The sequence below is a fragment of the Stegodyphus dumicola genome, chromosome 2 (assembly GCF_044657685.1).
Source record: "Stegodyphus dumicola isolate Sdum_Otavi_A_Nest chromosome 2, ASM4465768v1".
NCBI lineage: Eukaryota > Metazoa > Arthropoda > Arachnida > Araneae > Eresidae > Stegodyphus > Stegodyphus dumicola.
Genome location: NC_140769.1, coordinates 32,700,740 through 32,721,694, shown reverse-complemented (window position 1 = coordinate 32,721,694; position 20,955 = coordinate 32,700,740). Strand labels below are relative to the sequence as shown.

The window sequence follows — 20,955 nt, the reverse complement described above, 5'->3', positions numbered from 1 at the left end:
CGCAGAGACATTCATCTGAATCGCATGTTCAGTTCGCGTCTCGACTCAGCGCAACTTTCAATTATTATTGCAAGTTAAGAGAGGTAAATGACTTTTAAGAAATTGTGTGATCTCACTGTATCTGATAAGTTGTATGAAACTCTGTATTCTAAAACAAAGGAACATATTAGTGCTCGGGAGGGCCAAAGTTGGTTCCAACCAAATCAATTGGGGAGAGAATGTGATTTATTTTATTCATCCACGGGTAAATCTTTAGCTGATATCAGTAACTTTGTCAATCATTGGATATGCTTTAGTGGTCAGTACGAATCGAAAATGCAGAAAATAAAAAGCTTAATTTTTCCAAAAAGAAAAGCTCAGAGCAATTTCAAGGATTCAGGAAAGCTTGTAAATCAGAGTAAAGCAGAACGTATTTGCTATGTATGTGGGAGTAGAGGGGAATTATTTCGTTTTGCGAGAAATTGTCCCAAACGGGTAGAAAAGGAGGAAAGTTTGTCTCAAAAAAAGGTATCTGGGTTAAAGATTGAATCGAATAAATAAGTTAAAATTTATTGAACTGTTGATTGATGGTAAAAAAGTAAAATGTTTAATAGATTCTGGAAGTTAATTGATAGTTGTAAAGAAATCTCTTTTTCCGAATGAATTATCAAGTGGATGTATAGAACTCAAAAGTTCGTTTGGTCACGTGGTTAAAGCGGAAACGGCGAAGTTTATATTTTCTTTATGCGAAAGCAAAAAATAAAAAGAGATAAAAGCAGTAATGATCTCTGACCTAATAACGGAATGCATTATACCGCCTTCGAGTCTAGCTCGCATCTCTTCTGGAGTGATGTTTACATAATATGAAAATAATTCCGTTTCGTCGGAAAGGAATTTTTTGTCTTATATTTCTGCAGCCATTGAGGCAGAAAGCGAAACAGATTTATCGCATATTAAAGATGTTTCCACTCTTATTAATGAGTATGCCGCGCAGTACAAACTTAAAAATGAAAGTAACATTAAAAGATGAAATTCCAGTTTCTCAGCGTTCGAGAATTAATTCCTTTTGCTGACCAAAAAATTGTTGATGATTGTAATAGAAATGGTGGGCCAAATGTGATGATAAATGGGTGGTGTCCGCAATAACCCAGAAATACTGGATAACGTGCAGGATGAAATGTGTGATCTGAAAAAAAAAAAAATTATGGAATTAAAGTAACTTACCGTCAGTGGCGGCTCGTAGCTAAAATTAGTGGGGGTGCTGTTCTAAAAAAATTTACCTTTGTTTTAAAATTGCGTAAAAGGAAACAAACATGTATAAAAAGAAAATTTATTATGAAAGCTTACGAGAAAAAATTCAAACATTTCTTAATTACTTTAACCTAAACCGTTACAGTTCAATCTATATCTGTTTATTTAAAAATGAAATTCATTCTTCTTGTTTTAATTTGCGAGAAAAGATCAATAATTTTCTCCTTGATCTCTGGATGACAACAAAGAAAATTTTTTTTTCATTGAAAGTAATGCAAACGCATTCAGTCTTTCCGAATTCCTAGTGTTTCTTTGAAAAGTTTTCATTCTTGTCAATGTTGAAAAGCAGCGTTCTGCCTCTGATGCAGTCATGGGAACTCGCAAGAGAATTTTTATCAGTTTCGTAATTTCACTAAGAACATCATCTAGATTATTTTCGAAGATAAATTTCAGTAGCTCAATTAATTTGCAATATGAATATCAGACCTGCAATAGAATACTTTTAGTTCAGTTTCAAGCTTTTCTTTGTCAATCATTGGAGATGCTTTAGTGGTCAGTACTATTTCTTCTGTAGAATGTTCATTCCTAAAAATAGCGAAGCATTTCTTGTTAAACTAGTTAGAAGCTGCTAAGTATTTAGTATTACCTGTGCATTATACCAATACATAGTATACAATCACATATTTCCTTAGCTTCTGCCATCAGTGTCTTTGAAAAATTATCACAGTACTTTGAGTTTCTTAATTCTAAAATAGCAGTTTTGAAATTTAACTTTAAACACACTAATTTCTCTGGATTGCATTTAGTTGTACATTATTTCAACATGAGGCATAATCTGATAAAAAAGCTCTAACCAAAACTAGAAATTATCATCATTTAGATATTTTAAAATTCCTGTCGCTTTTGCAATAGTTTGATTTGCATTTGATGTTGATTGAATTTCAGTAAGGCAATTTTTTAAAGGTTGCAAATTTTAATGAACTCTGTCTATGGTCTGTATGATGAAGTTCCACTTTGTGGGGGAATACAACACGCGCGGAGTAAAAAGAAATCACGTTCCCAACAACACGCCAAGAATTTCGGCACTGCAAGAGCGACAGTGCTTTCTCTCTTCCTGGTTCGGCGTGCTGCTCTGTGTGCGCATGCGCAGAACAGCCAAATACCATGTCGCTGGAACTGTGAAGCGCGCAGTCCAAACAAAGTACCTTTTCCACAAACGGTGGGGGGGGGGGGCTGACATTAAGCTTAAGGATTATGTATTGTAAAAGTATAAAGAAAGAATTAAAGATTAAAGGACACACTATATTAAATATTAAAAGTTATAATAAGTGGAAATAGGGGGTGCTGCAGTTCCACAGTGCTCATTACGAGCCGCCACTCCCCCCAAAGGATGACACTTCAAATAATGTGAATTACGAGAAATTTATTATATCTTGACATCGTGAATTTTTAAATTAATACTAGTATAAATCAAGAAAACATAGTCAGACAGAAGACACTAGACGACGAACTACTGCAGCAGTAAGAATCAGTCCTACCATTTTGAGTCCTAATCTTTCGTGCACAAAATGCGTAAAGTTCCAATCTAATAAATCTCAGTTCATCTTCGTTACACAAAGTTACATGATAAGAAAATTCAATTTTTATAGTGGAGGACTTTGACTTGACATCTAGATCAATTTTAGTTGAATCTTCATATCACTTACTATTATTTTTTTGACAAAATGCATTCTCTTGAAACTACATGGAGATGGTCGTCAGAAAGGCACGAAAAGAACAAAATTGCAGACACGCATCATCAGCGGTGAAGACAGACAGCAGCACAGCCTACACCTTCGGAGTCTAACAGCCGAAGAGACAGGAAACCGGTTGTAGTGGTCAATCTCGCTCTGTTATTGAGCGGTCGCAGTGAACAGACTTGATGTTGAATAAATGTGGAGGCTTGCCTGCACAATGATCAAATAGATGAATGGTTAAAGGATGGGATTATAAGGCCATCGTGTTCAGAATATGCTTCGCCAATTGTTTTGTGTAGAAAAAAATGTGGGAAGACACGGATTTGTGTTGACTTCAGGCAGTTAAATAAAAAAATAGTTAAGGATTTTTTTTTCTCTGGCTCAAGTAGAAGAGATTTTAGATCGTTTGGGTGAAGCAAAGGTTTTCTTAGACATTAGATTTAACGAATTTCTAAAAGCACCTTTTGGTTTGTGCACGTCGCCTAGTGTGTTCCAAAGATTTATTTATAATGTGCTTAGAGACTTAATTCGGGATGACACTGTTGTTACTTACATGGATGATTTTATTATTCCAGCACGAAACGAGAACGGAAGTTTATAAAAGTTGAAACGCGGTTTAGAAGTAGCCAGAGAATATGGTTTGGAGATTAATTTTAAGAAATGTCAATTTTTGAAATGAAAAATATAATTTCTCGGGTATGTTATTGAGTATTGTACAATTCGCCCCTCTACAGAAAAAACCAGGGCTGTTCAAAATTTCCCGGAACCCAAAAACCTTAAGCAGATTAAGTTTCTTGGGCCTTACTGGGTATTTTAGGAAATTTATTGCCAATTATTCCAAAATAGCGAAACCACTAAGTGATCTTCGTAACGGAGCAGAATTCAAATTTGGGCCTGAGCAAAACGATGCATTTAATAAACTGAAAGAACTTTTATCGACAAGTCCGGTTCTTCATATTTTTAAACAAGCAGCACCATTAGAATTGCATACAGACGCAAGCAGTCATGGTTTTGGCCCTGTATTGCTACAAAAGTCAGATGATGGACAGTTACACCCCATTTACTTCATGAGTAAAAAAAACGAGTCTCCATCAAGAGAAGCTATCTAGTTATGAGCTTGAAGTTTTAGCTATAGTAGAAGCTCTAAAGAAATTTAGGAATTACCTTTTAGGATCTAAGGTCAGAATAATTACGGATTGTGATGCTTTGCAGAAGACCATGTTTAAGAAGGATTTAACTCCTAAAGTGGCGAGATGGGCGCTACTTCTAGAAGAATTTGACTATGAAATTGTTCACAGATCTGGGCAACCAATTAAGCATGTGGATTCATTAAGTAGAAACGCTGCTATGATGGTTACTTGTTCTCAGGGAGAAATTACAGCCAAACGTGCAGCTGCGCAAAGAAGTGATGAGCGTCTCCAGTTGCTAAAATCCTTAGTCGAGCAAGGACTAAAGAAAGATTTCCTAGTGAAAAATGGAGTATTATACAAGTTCAACAGTGGTCGTGAGTTACTTGTGCTACCCGAAGCATTAGAACTAGAAATCATACGTAGTATCCACAGCAAGGGACATTTCGCAGTGTCTGAAATGGAAGATCTGCTGAAAATCGACTTTCATATTCCTAACCTTAGAAAACGAATTGAACAAGTTATTTCAAATTGTGTAGAATGTATTTTGTGCGACAGAAAACGAGGTAAGAGCGAAGGGTTGCTGAATCCCGTACCAAAAGATAGTATTCCTTTGAGCACTTTTCATATCGATTTTATAGGACCATTACCTTCGACAAATAAGAACTACAACCACATCTTTACCGTGGTTGATGCATTCACAAAATTCGTGTGGCTCTATCCAGTAAAGTCTACATCAGCTCAAGAGGCATCGCAGAAGCTGAAACTGCAACAATCAACTTTCGGTAATCCTCTGAGAATTATAAGTGATAAAGGTACGGCGCTTACCTCTAAAGATTTTGAAGATTACTGTACTCAAGAGAAGATCCAGCACATATTTACAACTACAGGCGTTCCTACAGGAAATGGACAAGTGGAAAGGATTCATCTCACTCTGATTCCAATCCTATTCAAATTATCCATAGATGATCCAACCAAGTGGTACAAATATGTTGGAGATGTACAAAGGATCTTAAACAGCATTAAGAGCAGAAGCACAAAGAGTTCTCCATTTCAGCTTCTGACTGGTGTTAAAATGAGAAATCGAGAGGACTTAAAGATTATGGAAATTCTCGAAGAAGAATAAAAAAATATTATGATGAAAGATCGAGAAGATATGAGAGAGAAGGCAAGGAAAAACATTCTAAAAATTCAGGAAGAAAATAGAAAAACATACAACAAGAAGAGAAAAGAGGCACAGGTATACAATGTGAACGACTTAGTTGCCATACAAAGAACGCAGTATGAATGAGGTCTAAGTTAAGGCCAAAGTTCTTCGGTCCATATCGTGTAACAGCAAGGAGAGGCAAAGATCGTTACCAGGTGGAAGAAGTGGAACACCATGATGGTCCTGGATGTATACTGCTCAAAAAGAAAAAAGGGGAAAAAGAAAAGAAAATGGGACAGTGCTTAGCAAGGGACATTTCGCAGTGTCTAAAATGGAAGATCTGCTGAAAATCGACTTTTATATTCCTAACCTTAGAAAACGAATTGAACAAGTTATTTCAAATTGTGTATTGTGAATGTATTTTGTGCGACAGAAAACGAGGTAAGAGCGAAGGGTTGCTGAATCCCGTACCAAAACTAAGAGCGAAGAGTTGCTCTCCCGTTCTACTGGGCCGATTGACAAAATTCAAACTGCGTTTTTCATGTCTCGAAAGCGCGACTTAGGATATATATTAGATTTATATATAGCAATATTCTAACATAGGTATTTTGACACAAAATCGGACGTTTTCTGAAATAACATGCTAATTTTTTTACATATTTCGATTCTACGACTCAAATTATGCCCAAATATTAAATTTTGTAAAATTTGGTGCGAAATCTACAGAGAAATTCAACAATTTATGTTGGGCTTTTTATTCAGTTTGCGCTAAAATTAGTTAGTTCACTTGGCGAACTTCTTAGTATGTGGCAACCTGTTTTCATTTCCATTTTTACATAGCGCGTGAGAAGAAAAAAAGACTCAATCGTTCCTTCTTTCAAATAATGTTCTTTATCTTATATTTTTAATTATAATTCTTATTAATTTTAAGCAATTTTTTCTTTTTTGAATTTATTTTAATTGTTTGCGTTGCATCGCTTCTTTCGAATAACTGTTTTAAAAATTTCTATTTACTCATTCGAACTGCGTAGTTTAAATCAAAGGCGCAACGTTTATTTATTTTTTTTTTTCAAATAGTTTTCTTTATACTATATTTTTAGTCATAGTTACTATTTTAGGTAATTTTTAAATTTTTGGCTTTTATTTTAATTGTTAGCGTTGCATTGTCTCTTCAGATAATTACTTTAAAATTTTCTATTTATTCATTCGAACTCAGCATTTAAAATATATTTATTAATATAAATTTTCCAGAATTTGATTTTATTTATTTGAATAGCGCTTCTTTCGGAAGAATACTTTGTAACCCAGACTACGATGCATTTGAAAACTGCATATATTAAAAGAGAAAATACAGTAAAGCACAGTTAACACGCCTTTCAATGTTCCGTTCAGAAAAGATATATATAAATAAGAGAGATGTATAACCGACATTTTAACTTAGGATGACTTGCATACACTGCTTTAAACAGTTTTATCATTGTGCCCATTGCTTTACAAAATCTTATCCTACATTTGGTTTCTTAAAATGTTATTCATATTTAGTCAAATATTTTATTTTTAAAATCGCAAGAATCAAATATCATAAGATTAAAAAGTTTCAAATTAAAAAAAAGTACAAATACTAAATTTTACGCAAAAATTTATTTTTCTTCTCTTTTTCTTCAGGCATTCTGCTTCATTCTTGCTCTTTTTCTTTAGGCATTCTGCCAGTATATTCAAAAGCATCCAACGTTCCGAAATATTTTGGTATTTCTGACAATCATTTTAAATAAAGTTATCGCCTTCCATTTCATAAAGGCCCACAAACGGCTGAGCGGTTAAGTCGCTGAACACTGGTACTTGACTCCGTGGTTCGAATTCCGTTTCGGGCTGGTTGTATGGGCGTTTTCGTGGATTTTCTTGTGTGTAACGTGTATGCCAGGTGGTTTCCCTTAGAAATTTCTTCACGAAGGCATCCTTCCTTTTAGGCAGATGGCCCTGCTTTGTCACAATTTAATAACCCAATTCAATCAATTTCATCAGAGACTTTATCAGTCTTTAGAGGCTAAGCATTTTGAAGGTATGAGATAAAAGGAAAGACTGGTTTCATCAAGAGGTTTTGGTTTATTTAATTATGACAATTCACACTAGGGCTATCTGCCTAAGGTAAGGGATGCCTTCGTGGAGGACTTTCTAAGGGAAACTGGCTCGTATACACGTTACACATGGGGAAAACCAGGAAAATGCCCATGCGGTCAGCCCGTTCGCGGGATTCGAAACTCGGACCGAACTACCAGTGTTCAGCGACTTTACCGCTAGGACTTTACCGCTTTCATCAGGAGGAAAAAAAAGTCTTTAGGTGATATCCACATACATCACTGGATAAACTCCTGAATATTCAAATAATTCGACTGAGAAATCATGGGATTCTCTGTTTATGATACGGTATAATGCTCTATAACGTAATTTAAATTTATACAACCATATAGTCTAAAACCAGTCGCTCTTTACTTTAATCTGCAATGATATCGTTTTTGTCTTTTCTGTTAACACAAGCTCAATTGATGGTATTTGCTGGTTTACACTTTCAAGTGTTTTCTCTTTGGACACCTAAATTCTTTGAAGTATCCTGAAAGTATCTTCAAAAGCGTCCAACTTTTTGAAACATCTTGGTATGTCTGACAGCCAAATTTCCCTGCAAATTTTTGCTTACTTTTCTCCCTAATTTTCTTCTTTCCTTCTATAGGTATTTTCAGTGCTCACACAAAAAAATTAAGATTTTTCGATTGCTAGACTTCCATAAATTTTGCATTCTTGTCAATTTTTTTAATATATTACTTACATGAATTGCGTTTCAGCTGAAGACAGCTTTTCTTTTTCTAGTCATTTTAACTATAAATAAAGTTTAAAGCGAAGTCCAAAGAATAAATATTTTAATTAAAAGATTTTTTGCTAAATGACAAAGACATAAAACAGTTCTGCAGTGTTTATTCTGTACCACCGAGTAACCCGATTCTTATATCGGCTAAAACAATCTAAGTCATATTAAAAATCATGTTTTTATACAATCTATAATGGGAGAAAAAAATTAGCTTCTTAAAACATTTTTTCTAAGAGGATTAATACAAAAATTTATATTTAAATATATATTTTTAAAGCTGGGACTTGAACCAAACTGTCAAACTTTTAAAGTTTAATTTACATGGTGGTTATAACTAAAGTTCCACTTTGGTCATAAAAGGAAAACTACCGGACCAAATGTTATCACACTCGGGAATCGTGTAAAGGAGGTTATGGGAGGAATTTATTTTCCGCGGGAAAACAAGAGTTCAAAAACTCACCACCAGGGGAAAAATGGTGCTGTATGCAATATTGTTAAATGAAATAAGACATGAAAACATCTATTTAAAATGTGTTTAATCGTTTCCAAAAAGTGTTACAAAGCATGTTCAATGTAGCGTCCAGTATTTTCCGAAAACAAGTTAAATCCTGTTACTGCATTTTCAACAGCAGCTCTTAGCATAATAGGAGGAAAGTTACGAACATGTCGGTGTATCACATTTTTCATTTCTGCCAAATTGTTTAGATTATCACCATAAACAGTGCTTTTGAGATAACCCCATAGCTAAAAGTCACAGAGGTTGAGGTCTGGTGGGAAGAGGGGAAGTGTCGGCCTATAAGATACTGTTACTGCAGTTCATGTATCACGAAATGCTGTCATTCCACACCAAATCAGTATCTTCATGTTTTAGGGCCGAATTCAATCATTTGGATTATAGTATTTTTTCACCTGGTCGGGACTTGCTTTACAGATTTCCCCTCTCTCGTTTTTAAGATATAAGACCACTCCTTTGATTTCCTGAATTACATAGGGGCCTTCAAACTTTGGAGCTAGCTTTGCCATAAAATTGTCTGGGGCACTTGATAAAGAAAATTTCCGTTTCAATACTTTATCCCCAACTTTAAAATCTGATTCACGGCGTTTTCTATCGTAATATAACTTTTGTCTATTTCTTGCCGTATCCGAAGTTTTAAGCGCCTGATCAATTAGTTTTTGCACGTCCTTTTGTCTAAATTCCTGCTCTCTTTGTTGCACAAAGAATAATTTATCTAAAGGCGTAATTAACTTTCTGCCTAAAAATAATTCTGCTGGAGTTTTTCCTGTAGTATCATGACGTGCCGTTCTTAAAGCATAAGCTAATTCATTTATGTAGCCATCCCAGCGCTTGTGATGTGTGCTAACGTAACTGCGAATTATTTTTACAATGTTTTTATTAACTCTTTCTGCTATGTTAGCCTGTGGTCTATACGGAACCATTTTGATATGGCGTATGCCAAGTCCATTGCATATGTTTTCAAATACTTGACTAATGAATTGTTTTCCGTTATCGCTAATGACTTTTATCGGTGCACCGTATTTTAAAATGTATCTGTGTAAGAATGCATCTGCGACTGTTTTGGCTGACGCGCGTTTAAGTGGAACAATTTCTATCCATTTTGAAAAATGATCTACTATTACTAAAAGAAAACGATTTTTATTTAACTCGCTCTGGGGGAAGGGACCAAGGAGATCTATGCCTAAAATTTCATTCGGAAATGTAGCGCGAATGCTATTTAAGTACCCGGCCGGGCTGTAATTAATATCATTTATTAACTGACATTGATTGCAGGACCTGACATACGCCGTTACTATTTTGTATAATTGCGGGAAATATACCGCCTCGCGTACCCTTTTTAAAGTCTTTCTGACCCCGAGGTGGCCCGCTGTTTTTTTTCGTGCAACTCCTTCAAAATGCTTAATCGAAGCGAGGCTGGGATGACTGGCTTATACTCAAGATTTTCGTTCGTTGTTTTCGTATAGAATAATAAATTATCTATTATTTCATAGTTTTTTGCTCTATTTCTTATCGCATCGATATTAGTGTGCTCAAAGCTTTCGGGGTCTTTCAAATAAGCATAGATACTTCCAAATTCAGGATCAGCTTTCAGTTCAGTAATAACCGTATCTCTAGAATCTAAAATTTTTGAAGTCAACACAGCGCATTTAAGTTCAGTACCTTCATCGTCCAGTTTTATACGAGAAAGTGCGTCAGCTACATTGTTTTCCTTACCCGGTTTATATTTTATTGTGATATTATATTCTTGGAGTTTTAAAGCCCATCTAATTAACCTGGGCGTTAGGTTTTTTCCCGAGTAAAGTCTACCAACAGCCGCATGATCCGAAAAGACTGTTACTGGCGATTTGCCGAAATAAACTCGAAATTTGTGTACAGCCATTAATACGGCTAATGTTTCTCTTTCTGTAGCTGTATAATTCCTTTGTGTTTGATTCAATGTTTTACTAAAAAATGCCAGCGGATGGTTATTTTGCATAAGAACCGCACCCACCGCATAGTCTGATGCATCTGCCGCAATTTCCAGGTTTTCGCCCCCCTCAGGGAATTTTAAAACAGGGGCATTAATAAGCGCTTCTTTTAATCTTTCAAAAGCTGTGTTCGCTTCCGCTGTCCACGTAAATTTACTCTTTTTTCTTTTGATTACTAAGAGTGGTTCAACAATATTAGCGAAATCTTTTATGAAAGATCGATAGTAAGAACATAGTCCAAGGAAAGACGAAAGTTTCTTGGCGGTGTTGGGCGGTGGGAAATTCTTAATAGCTTTTATTTTTGAATCTTGCGTTTCTATACCCTTTTGCGAAATTTTATAACCGAGATATTTAAGTTCTTTAGTTGCGAACTTGCATTTTGAGGCGTTAATTGTAAGACCGGCCTCTTTTAATAATTTAAAAACTTTTTCGAGGTCATTAACGTGTTGTTCCAACGTACTACTCGTTATAATTATATCATCTAGATAAATTAAAGTTGATTTTCCTAGGACAGGCTTTAGAACAATGTCCATAGCTCTCTGGAATGTTGATGGGGCCCCACACAACCCAAAAGGCATGCGTAAAAATGCATAAGTGCCCGATTTTGTTATAAACGCGGTTTTATGTATATCTTCGGGTCTCATAGCTATTTGATAGTAGCCAGACGTTAAGTCCAAAGTAGACATATATCTTGTCGATTTGATCTGTCTAATGATCTCGTCTATAACCGGCAAAGGGTAAACTGGGAATTTAGTTATGCTATTTAGTTTTCTATAATCGATAGCAAACCTCCAAGCCCTTTTATCCGTAGGAGGAAACTCGTTCTTTTTCCTACATAATACGACTGGACTCGCGTATTCACTATTTATGAGCGTTAATATTTTATTCTTTAACATCTCCTGAATATGTTCTTCGATGATTAAGTCTTTTTGTTTGTCCTAGCGGTAAGGTTTAGTCCTACAAGGTTTTTCGGCATTTAATTGAATCTTGTGAGTCACGATCTGACAGTTTCCCGGTTTTTCTGAAAACAAATGAGAAAAATTACTCACCACTTGCTGTATTGCTTTACTTTCCTGGTCATTCAGATGGCTAAGGTCCAATTCAGGTGTCTCTGCAGGTTCCACCACCCTCTGGTCCATGTCCAACACCACGGAACTATCTTGAAAATTTAATTTGGCCCTCGCGGCCCTTAAAAAGTCCATACCTAAAATAAGAGAGTGTTGCAGGTGTTTCACCACAAAAATTAATACTTTGAGATTTTCCTCTTTTACCTGTATGTTTAATGATACTTTCCCGATGCAGTGACATGTTTTTCCTTGCGCCGCTATAATTTCCGTATTTCTGGTTTTAAAGAGTCGTATCCTATAAAAATTCTTTTTGAAGAACTTTTCACTCATGAAATTTCCTTCTGCTCCTGTATCGATGAGGGCTTCTACTGGTACATCGCCAACCAGGACTTGTATAATTGGTAGCTGTGAGTTTTTTACGATGACTGTATTTAGATGTCTATTTGAGGGTTTTTCTAAAACTTCCGGGGTCTGGACCCTCCCTTTCACAGGCCCCTCTAGTCGTTTAAAGCTTTCCTTTCAATCTGTGTCTTCTGGGTACGCGGATGCTTATTTTCAAATTTTATTTTTTGGGCCTTGCCCTTCAAGTTTCGATGCGTTAGCTTGATAGTTCTTTCCCCCATATGAGCGATTTCCATTTCTTGTTTCCTCCTTCCTTCTGGTACTTTGAGAATATGTTTCCCCTCTCGCTCTTTCCGCGATTCTGCGATTTTGAAACTTCACCGCCAATTCGAAAAGTTCCTGCAATGTGGTTGGGTTTCTAATTTCAAAGTAGTCTTGGACAGCGGGTAACAATCTTGGTAATATTATTTCAATAATCTCCGCATCGGGTTTCTTGCCATACAGCATATCCGTTAACTTGATTTTTCGTAAAATAAAGTCCGTCAATTGTGCTGTATCCCGTTGATAGAAACTATATAGCTCGGCTTCCAGCCGTGCGCGATCTTTCACTATGGGGAAGGTTTTTACTAACGATTTTTTGAAATTTTCAAATGTATACGTCGGGCTTCCAAATTCACCTAGTAGAAATTTTCCTATATTTTTCCACCATAGCGCGGCCTGTCCTCTTAGTGCTGATGTGGCGATGGCGACTTTTTGTCTTTCAGGCACAGGGTAGAGCTGAAAGTGGTTTTCTACACCTTCTAAAAATACGGACACCGAATTTTTTCCGTCGAAATAGACGTTTGGCTTGATTGATGCTCTCAAAGTCTGGACCAGGTATCCAAATCCTTCTAACTGAGTTGTCATTTCTTGGTGTTGTCCAGCGGCTTCCATCCAATTTTCGGCCATTTCAGTTCGATAAGTGTTCGGGCGCCAATATAACGTTGCGCGCCTCTAACTAGCACGCAACCAAGAGGTGACTGTGAAAGCTTGTATAAACCACAGAGTCTTATAAAGGGTTTAAGACCCTTTTTATTCAACGTACTAATTTACAATTGCGTCCTCTTGACGCTTACAAACTTTGCCAACTAGGCAGTCAAAATAAAATAATAACCTGAAAAGAAAATAAAGACAAGATTCTAACTACGAGGCTCTCTAAAATAACTAACTCACCGCGTTTTACAAATACCGCAGCTAATTCAGCAGACTTGAAGCTCACTGGAACAATTGCAACTACTTCCCGCCAAGCACATAGGCCGCAACGCGGGGTTCTTTAATTCTCGATTTCTACCTCCGCGCTCGCGAAGTAAGAATAACTCTCTCTCACCGAACTTGTTTCCTTCTATTTAAATCATACTACTTCCGCTGATAATTTGAATGCTTGCGCGTTCTACTCAAATTTACATATTCTGGCATTGGCAGTTCCAGGGGAAAGTAAAGCTTGACAGGAAAGATAGTTTAAACTTAAAATAAATGTTAGTTAAAATAAATATAAACCCTACAATGTAATGGAAGAGAAGGCTTGTAGAGATATGTTTTTGACATGCCTCTAAAAGTAGATGTCATACTCCTTTTGTCTCTTCAATGTCAAAAAACGTTCCTTTGAGAGGCAACTTTATTTTTTGGGAAAGAAAAAAATCACAAGAAGACAAATTTCAAAAATATGCAGGACGATTGAGTACACATACTTATTTTCGGAATACAAGCGGTTCTCCGATTGGTTACTGAATAATGAAAAGATACATTGTCATGCAATACAAAACATTTGGAATACGTTTTCTGACTGAATAACGTAAGATTAAAAGTTATCTGCTTAATTCACAACCATTTACAATTCAACTACTCGGGGGTGGTTTACTAATGAGTTAACAAAACTTAAATTCTGCTTTCTGTGTCTAAGAATACAACAATATCTTGTCTAACCCAGGCTGCATGGTTGGTTTTCGTAGTTTTCTAAGGTCTCTTTACAAAGGTTTTCTATGAAAGCATCTTAACCAAATAGTTCCCATGTTCTTTCTATGTTCAAATAACCAACTAACTTAGTTTAAGCGCAATTTCCAAGTGAAGTTATTAGCAAAATCCCAATACTCATTAAAAATCATGGAGCTTGCCAATCGGGAGTAACATGAAAGATACGGCGCCAATAATTAAATTGCTGTTACGGTACGATGTCTCTAAATTTAGATGGTCATTTCTTAATTAAATATAATTGATTTGTAACTTCTACTAAAGCTGACGGTAAGAATTGAAGTGCAAATAGTAAATAATATCGTGTGGAATCTTGATTAATATAAAATTAGAAATATTTGCATTCAGACAGAAAGTTTTTTGAAATATTTGCAATTACTTTATAAGAAGGATTTTTAATAACCGTAATAATTACTTATTATATTACTGATGATTAGAATTCAGTTCTTGACAATTACATTCTAAATTATAATTTTAAGGATATAATGGAAATACGCTACGTATAAAAATACATTTTAGGATAAAAAATGAGTTGATTTTTTATGTTTAAAAATTTCTTAAATTCATTTAATAAACATCGTACCCCCGTTGTTAATTGAATCCAGAATTTGGGTGTCGTTTACAGTGTCTCACAAAAGTGATGGGACACTTGTGCTTTACGAAAGGAAACTGTAGTAAAATAAATTAAAAAAAAAAAAACATGTAAAATTTTTTTGTGGGTGTGTTTCATACTTAAATTTAGTAACAATTATTACATAACATACATTTTCTCAAAATATTAAAATATTAATTTAATAAAAATAAAATTGTTTAGAACGGAGGAAAAAATGGCTCACATAAGTGATGGGACACTTACTTTTCCATCAAATATTTATCCAAAAATTTTACTTTTTAAAAAGTTTTAATATTTTGTTGGATTTCCTTTTACTTTTAAAACATGATATAACCTTCTTGGGATGGATTCGACTAATTTTTTTGTGATTTCTGGAGTGATTTTACCCCATTCTTCTTGAAGCACCGATTTTAATTGTTGTTTTGAAGAAATGGTGTGTTTGCGAATTCTTGATTCCAATTCTCGCCAAATATTCTGTTTGTGATTTAAGTCTGGAGATATTAGTGGTGTTTTTATTATTTCAGGACAGTTATACAGCAGCCAGAGTCTAATGTTCAAAGCAGTGTGCGTGGGGTCATTGTCCTGGTAGAATTTAAAATCGTTATGAAGGGTCAATTTTCGTGCTGAAGATTTCAAATTTTGATTTAAAATGTCAATATACTTATACTGATCCATTATACTGTCAATAAAAACAAGATTACCAACTCCAGCGGATGACATACACCCCCATACCATAACTCCTCCTCCACCATGTTTTCGGGTTCTGTTTGCGAAATTCTTTCCTGGGTTTTCTCTACACCAAGATTCTACCGTCAGAACCAAATATATTAAATTTACTCTCATCAGCAAATATAACTTCATTCCAGTAATCAGAGTTCTTATTTATGTTGGATTTTGCAAAAGCCAGTTTGAGTTTTCTATTCTTTTCACTTACGAAGAATTTTTTCCTGGCTGCTCTACCGTGATATCCAGCATATCGAATTACTGTTCTAATAGTCTCAGGATTAACAATTATTCCATATAATGCTTGTAAATCAGCAGCAACTTTAGGAGCACTTATTCTTCGATTTTTTTTTAATATTTTGAACAATAATTCGCTTTATTCCATTGGATAGCTTTGATGGTCGGCCAGGTCTTCTTTTATCCTGAATCATATGATTCTTTTTATATCGTTTAATGATATTGAAAACTGTTGAATGACTCATGTTAACTGTTTCAGCAGTATCTCTAATAGATTTTTCACGTTCAATATGCAAATTTATAACTAATTTTTGAATTTCAGGCAACGGTTCTTTTCGTTTAGCATTCATGGCTGCACAGAGCTAAAAAACACAAAAATTCCAAAACAAACTGGAGAGAAAGACTGCAGACGATTTTATAAATTATTGCTAATTGCTTTTGAGTAAAAATAAAAACCCCAAAAAATATTTTTATTGTAGTACGTAGTAGTATCTAATGGTGTCCCATCACTTATGTGAGCCATTTTTTGCTCCGTTCTAAACAATTGTATTTTTATTAAATTATTATTTTAATATTTTGAGAAAATGTATGTTATGTAATAATTGTTACTAAATTTAAGTATGAAACACACCCACAAAAAATGTTTACATTTTTTTTAATTTATTTTATTACAGTTTCCTTTCGTAAAGCACAAGTGTCCCATCACTTTTGTGAGACACTGTATATAATTATTCTTACTTGTCCACAGAATCTGCTGACTTATCCAGCCATTAAGTAGCCGCAGATCATTTCTACATAACCATTGAACTTCCATTAATTCGGTCTCTAGAAGGTTTTATGTTTATATCATAATTTGACTTTATAAATGAATAATAAATTTATAATGAATTTATAAAAATTATTATTCTAAATCTTATGTTTCTATAAAAATATACTGTGCTTTAAAAATATGGATGATAGTATCAGCCGCTCTTTCAGCCACTTCATAAGTAACAGCTTGTTTAGAAATAAATTATGCAGTTAATGTCATAAAATATTTTCGTAAAATTCAAATACACATCAAATGAAAGTTCTCAGTTTTAGACAATTCGATTTAAAGAAGTTAAAGTAAAGTAGCAGACGATAAAACGCCAAAGATAAAAAATTACTCTTACAAATATTTTTTTAAAATGGAGAAAAGAAAGAAATTAAAAAAAAATAGTTAAAAATTTGAATAATATCATCTACAATTTAAAAAAATAGCTTTTCATATAGTATTAATAAATATTTATTACGTATCATTGAGGGGAAAAATTCATATAATTAATTCTCCGTAAAATTTTACTTGAAATTTAAGGTTAAAAATAGCTGTGGCAATTCACTGTAACGAAAATCCATAAACCACATTTGGCATTATTATCGCTCAAAAAAAAAAAAAAAAAAAAAAAAAAAAAAGGATGCCAAATTTTAAAACGCGAAAATAAAGAAATTCATGTATATCTTAGAAAATTTTCAATAAAAAAGTCTAATTTTTTGCAGGTATGCTTAGAAACACACCTACTTTAAGATGATGGTAAAAATTTTATAGGTTATAATTCAAAATGTTTTTCGAAAAATTTATAAAAATTATTTAAAAATACAAATTTAAAAAATAAAACACAAAAAATGGGGTAAATTTTATTTGGAATGAACTTAAATTTCGAAATGTGAAAGGAAAAATCAAAAAAGTTTAATAAAAAAAGAGACAGTAATAAATATTTGCCAAATTCAATTAACATTGAGGAGCTAAAATTTTGAGAGCTAATATTTTAAAAACTACTCGTACGGTTTTTACAAAACTTGGTATTCTGGCATAATTTGAATCGTAGAATCGAAATATGGAAAAATATTGGTATGTTATTTCAGAAAAGTCCAATTTTGCGTCAAAATACCTATGTTAGAATAGCGCTATATATAAATCTAATATATATCATACGTCGCGCTTTCGAGACATGAAGATGAATTTTGTCAATCGGCCCAGTAGAATTTGAGCAGTGTACCAGCGGCTGATCTCATGAAGCCGCAGACTTCTACTATATAGAACTATGTGTGGTTCTTTCGCAGTTCTTTCTTTTTTTTTTTTTTTTTTTCCTTTTCTTAATTTATTTTCAGGTACTGTCTTGATGAGCCAGTGTCACTGATCCGTGTTTTCGAGGCCGAAAAAGGGTCAGGAAGGCCGATTATGGTGTCTGTAAGTGCGACACCACCAGAGGGCCTCACCGATGCGCCAGCAGAGAGAGCGAGGTGAAAGAGGAGTATGACAGAAACTTTCTTCTGCTATCCCACGCGAAGGTGGTGAGATGTCTACACGTGAAGGTGTAGAATAAGGAACTGTAGTTTTCCACGCGAAGGTGGTAAACTGACTGTATAATACATCAGAAAGTGCGAGTAGGCACTAATCGGTTATGTGATAAGACTGGCAAAAGCTATACAGAATTTTGTTTGTATCAAATGGCACTTGTATTCAATTCAATGTGTACTTTCTTCTGATTTTCTTTATTAAATGTTCTGTGGTGTGGAAAACATATTGGAATCGTTATTTAGCATCTTCAACTCCCCCACTACAGAAAACGAAATATAAAAATTTACGAGAACGCGAATTCTAAAGATCTAATTGAGCTTTTAGGTTGTCTAATTATAGTGTACTCTCGGTTATGTGGGCTAATGCCGGAGAATCAAGTCACGGACAATCCAAAATTTTCGTGCATATTATATGTGTTTATTAAAAAAAATCCGTAAATTTATTTTTAAGAACGTTTACATCTGATAAAATTTCACAGCGTATTTTTCGAACTGCTATTTTATCATCGTAATCGAATCCCCTTTGGCCAATGGAAGGTTTAACGAAGTTCGATTGGCCAACCTTTGCCCAACGAAATTTAGTGGGGTTTCAACAGAAGTCACTGCTGCCTCGGGACTAATATAATTTTCAGTATCTTCTTCACTCGGATTTTTAGTGCCATTCTCTTCCTGTTTCTACTCTTTTTGAAACGATATTTACATCAAACACTGAAAGCGCCATCGAATGATTTGATTTTGAAGGGTTTGAAACGATATTTACATCGAGCACTGAAAGTGCCATCGGACCATTTCACGATGTTTTCCGATCATACTTTCGAAAAGTTATACATTTTCAATTTTTTTGGCATACAACTTCAATTATTGCCTCGACTTCTTCACAATTAGACCTCTGATTTATATGTTATATATTATATAAATCTCCTGTTTTCACAAACTCTCGCTCACAGTTGAGTGTGAGTGCGTGGGCACCGCTACGTACGGATAATCCGCATCCGGATAATCAAGAGTATATTGTACTTATGGTTTGAATTTAAATTCACTCGATTTCACGGCTTGAACTCATCTGATTTGTACACGACAATGTTTTAAAACTACGATTTTTTCTCACTGCTTTTTTTTTCTTCCCTCAATGATTTGTATTACAACATTTTCTCTGTGCGTTGTTTTCTCAGTGACACCTTCGTCCTCTTCGCAATGTTTTTGCAGCGATTTTTTCGGCGGACACCAACACATGGGAAGAACTACGAAAGCAATCGTTCTGCCAGCCCATTTGCAGGTTTCGAGCCCGAGTTAAATTATAAATATTAAACGGCCTCACGGATTTGGTCATGTACTTTAAGAACTTAAATATAAACCAGGATGGTGCCGATTTTTCACAACTACATTCGCGACAAAAAATTAGCAAAAAATGAAAACTTCGTCTTGTTATATGAATATTTAAATTAAATAAAATAATAATTTCCTAGTCTTTAATTAATCATTATGCTAGATATATATATATATACATGTGCGTGTGTGAGTAAAATAAAAATATATGAACTTCTGATTTAAATTGGCAGTAACACCGTTTATTCTTCATTTTAATTTGGGTATTTCGCCTTTCTCCCTTTAAAATAGTAACTACGATACTCGTATTTATAAAATATGAATCTAAAACGCGTCATATCAATACGTATGATACGCTCATACATAATGCTGCAATGCAAGTAAAGCGAATGAGGTCTCAACTGAAACAAAAACCTTTTTGACGCTATACCAGGCTTTCTTCTGAATACGGTGCGCTTCCCGACATGTTAAAACGCAGGATGGTGTTTCCCAACCCTTTTTGGTTGACGAACCACTGAAAATAATTGGAATTATTTGCGGCACACCTGAATATAAAAAAATGTAAAATATGTATGACACTCTCTCCAAAAATATTATTTACAAAATTTATTCAATGGGAGGGCTGAGCCTGTTTTGTTGAACATATTCAATCACAACGACGCTCCAAAGTCGGCAGATAAGTTCGAATTTCATCGTCAACTTTTAAACATATTTCTGGCTTTTTGGACTTTATTTCTGTCGATGCTGAAAATACAAATTCAAAGGAACAAAGAAAAATGTAAAAGGCAGAAGAATTTTAATAGCTTTCAATAGCTTTCAAGCTGAATGTAAGGTACTAATTTTTGACAGAAAGAAACCTTTTCCAATTTTTTCTGGAAGAATGTTTAACGGTAAAACTTATCGTTTCTCAAATCAACGAGCTGTTCCTTTTCACTTACTGTCAAATTTGGCGTCTTGCCTATTACAAATGAGCAAATTAACCATTCACATTCGTCAAGTGAATTCGAAGGAAAGCAGCTTCTAAGTGAGATTTGAAGCTCGTCAATGGTGCTTATAATGTAATTTCGTCTGCAATCCCCCCCCGGACGGAGATTCATTAGCACCAAGAAAACATTCAAAATTTCCTTTTAATATTTCAGATTTACACAGCGTTAATTCTTCTTCAAACGATTTCAGTTTTGATGCTGATGCGAGCTTGAAGAGCTTGAAGGATGGATGGACCTTGAAGACTTAAATTAAGAGAGTTCAACTTTTTTAACAAGACAAATAGTACTTTATACCACCCAAATCTCGCCATGAAGAGAAAATTCAATATTTTTCGATCTCCAAGAACAAAAACGCTACTACTTTCAGGTGTCTAAGTAATTTTAAGACCTTTCCCTTCGAAAGCCAACCCACTTCGGAGACAGATAAATGCATATATAAGAGTTTTGTAGACGAAATCCATTGCGTCGCACAGCTGAGAGAAAATTCCGATCTTAAATAGTCAACTCTTGATGAAATTGAGAACTTGTATGACATCATCTACCTCAATTAACGCATATGGAGTTACAGATTTTGAAACCCGAGAATTTTGGTGAATCATGCAGTGGATGCTCGGACGCAACGCTGCCAGTTCATGAGATCAAGCTCTGAGGCACATGACATAGTAAAATCTGGACGAGGATAACATCTCTGAAGAGAAAACGGAGGAAAGGAAAAGGAGAGAGGTACCAAGAAAAAAAAAGGCCAAAGGTA

The 20,955-nt window shown here is 34.7% G+C and overlaps 1 protein-coding gene across 6 annotated transcripts in view; it reads right to left on the bottom strand.

Annotated features, from left to right (window-relative positions):
* The window catches only part of LOC118190443 (uncharacterized), a 495,778-nt gene that overhangs the window by 320,047 nt on the left and 154,776 nt on the right, over positions 1 to 20,955 (bottom strand). The gene's annotated exons all lie outside the window — the stretch shown is intronic.